Source organism: Chiloscyllium plagiosum, unplaced genomic scaffold, assembly GCF_004010195.1.
Source record: "Chiloscyllium plagiosum isolate BGI_BamShark_2017 unplaced genomic scaffold, ASM401019v2 scaf_53, whole genome shotgun sequence".
In the NCBI taxonomy this organism is placed as follows: domain Eukaryota; kingdom Metazoa; phylum Chordata; class Chondrichthyes; order Orectolobiformes; family Hemiscylliidae; genus Chiloscyllium; species Chiloscyllium plagiosum.
Genome location: NW_025215380.1, coordinates 268426 through 271197, shown reverse-complemented (window position 1 = coordinate 271197; position 2772 = coordinate 268426). Strand labels below are relative to the sequence as shown.

At 50.3% G+C, this 2772-nt stretch overlaps 1 protein-coding gene across 2 annotated transcripts in view; it reads left to right on the top strand.

Moving 5' to 3' along the window:
• Positions 1 to 2772, top strand: part of LOC122548338 (protein FAM110B-like) — an 8286-nt gene that overhangs the window by 812 nt on the left and 4702 nt on the right. The gene's annotated exons all lie outside the window — the stretch shown is intronic.

The following is a 2772-nucleotide window of genomic DNA, read 5'->3' as shown; positions in this document are numbered from 1 at the left end:
GGGGTCTATCCCTGCTGGTTAATGGGGGTCTCTTCCTGCTGGTTAATGGGGTCCTATCCCTGCTGGTTAATGGGGGTCTCTTCCTGCTGGTTAATGGGGTCCTATCCCTGCTGGTTAATGGGGGTCTCTTCCTGCTGGTTAATGGGGTCCTATCCCTGCTGGTTAATGGGGGTCTCTTCCTGCTGGTTAATGGGGTCCTATCCCTGCTGGTTAATGGGGGTCTCTTCCTGCTGGTTAATGGGGTCCTATCCCTGCTGGTTAATGGGGGTCTCTTCCTGCTGGTTAATGGGGTCCTATCCCTGCTGGTTAATGGGGGTCTCTTCCTGCTGGTTAATGGGGTCCTATCCCTGCTGGTTAATGGGGGTCTCTTCCTTGCTGGTTAATGGGGTCTATCCCTGCTGGTTAATGGGGGTCTCTTCCTGCTGGTTAATGGGGTCTCTTCCTGCTGGTTAATGGGGGTCTATCCCTGCTGGTTGGTGGGGTCTCTTCCTGCTGGTTAATGGGGTCTCGTCCTGCTGGTTAATGGGGTTCTATCCCTGCTGGTTAATGGGGTCTATCCCTGCTGGTTAATGGGGTCTCTTCCTGCTGGTTAATGGGGTCTCTTCCTGCTGGTTAATGGGGGTCTATCCCTGCTGGTTGGTGGGGTCTCTTCCTGCTGGTTAATGGGGTCCTATCCCTGCTGGTTAATGGGGGTCTCTTCCTGCTGGTTAATGGGGTTCTATCCCTGCTGGTTAATGGGGTCTCTTCCTGCTGGTTAATGGGGTTCTATCCCTGCTGGTTAATGGGGGTCTATCCCTGCTGGTTGGTGGGGTCTCTTCCTGCTGGTTAATGGGGTCTCTTCCTGCTGGTTAATGGGGTCTATCCCTGCTGGTTAATGGGTTATCTTCCTGATGGTTAATGGGGTCTATCCCTGCTGGTTAATGGGGGTCTCTTCCTGCTGGTTAATGGGGTCTCTTCCTGCTGGTTAATGGGGTTCTATCCCTGCTGGTTAATGCGGTCTATCCCTGCTGGTTAATGGGGTCTCTTCCTGCTGGTTATTGGTTGGAGAGTGTACACATGGCCATTACGTGTTTGTTTTTGCAGTTTACGGTCTGCTGTTTGGAACAGAAGGAGGACCAGCAGAAAAGGTAAACAGCTGAGGGTCACGCTGACTCAGGGCAAAGGTCATAGAGATTAACCTCAAAGCAACTTCCAGCTCTGAATGGAGGGAGAACAAAGGCAATTCCTGCTGGTTAATGGGGATATTCCTGCTGGTTAATGGGGATATTCCTGCTGGTTAATGGGGATATTCCTGCTGGTTAATGGGAGCTATCCCTGCTGGTTAATGGGGATATTCCTGCTGGTTAATGGGGGATATTCTGGCTGGTTAATGGGAGATATTCCTGCTGGTTAATGGGGATTATTCCTGCTGGTTAATGGGGGATATTCCTGCTGATTAATGCGGGTGATTCTTGCTGGTTAATGGGGGCGATTCCTGCTGGTTAATGGGAGATATTCCTGCTGGTTAATGGGGGATATTCCTGCTGGTTAATGGGAGCTATCCCTGCTGGTTAATGGGAGCTATCCCTGATGGTTAATGAGGGCTGGTTAATTGGAGGTATTCCTGCTGGTTAATGGGGGCTATTCCTGCTGGTTAATGGGGGCTATTCCAGCTGGTTAATGGGGGATATTCCTGCTAGTTAATGGGCAGAGCTATTCCTACTGGTTAATGGAGATGATTCCTACTGGTTAATGGGAGCTATTCCTGCTAGTTAATGGAAGCTATCCTTGCTGGTTAATGGGGGTTATTCCTGCTGGTTAATGGGACCTATTCCTGCTGGTTAATGGGGGTTATTCCTGCTGGTTTATGGGGGCAATTCCTGCTGGTTAATGTGAGATATTCCTGCTGGTTAATGGGGGCTATTCCTGTTGGTGAATGGGGCTATGCCTGCTGGTTGATTGGGTTATTCCTGCTGGTTAATGGGAATTATTCCTGCTGGTGGGGGTGGAGCCAGCAGTGGGTAGGACAATAAATCCTAACCCCACCGCACCCCGTGCTGCCCATGTGCCAGGGGTGAATGGGGCAGACAGTGAGAGACGGAGGGGGGACCCGGAGATGCTACAGGAGGTAAACACTTGTGGTTATCTGTGTCACACTGAGACTGAGGTCCACTGGATTGGGACAGGGAGAGGGATAGGCAGGGAGTGTTCCTGTCCAATCTCTCACATCATTACTCACTGCACCTTCCTCATCCTCTCTTCCAGGTGAAAAGTAACTAAACATCCAGGCTGCCGTCAGAGAGGCGCTGACGAACTGTCGGTATGTATAAAAGGGAGCTTTAACCACAGTTCCTGTTAGTGAGTGCTGTGCTGCCCCCACTGAGGGCACCACTGATACTGAACAGAGAGAGGGAGACAATGCTGCTGAGCAGAAAACTCAAAAAAGGATCATGCCGTAAGGTTGAGTGAAATAGGGATTGATCGGAAGGGTGAGGGGAGTAACAAATTAAAAATATTATACATGAATGCACAAAGCATCAGAAATAAGATGGATGAGCTTGAGGCTCATTTGGAAATTGGCAGATACGATGTTGTGGGGATAACTGAGATGTGGCTTCAAGTGGACAGGGCCTGGGAAATGAATATTCAAGGCTACACGTGCTATCGTAAGGACAGACTGATGGGCAGAGGGGGTGGGGTGGCCTTGTTGGTAAGGGATGATATTCAGTCCCTTGCGCAGGAGGTCCTGGAATCAGGAGATGTAGAGTCAGTATGGATAGAGCTTCGAAATAC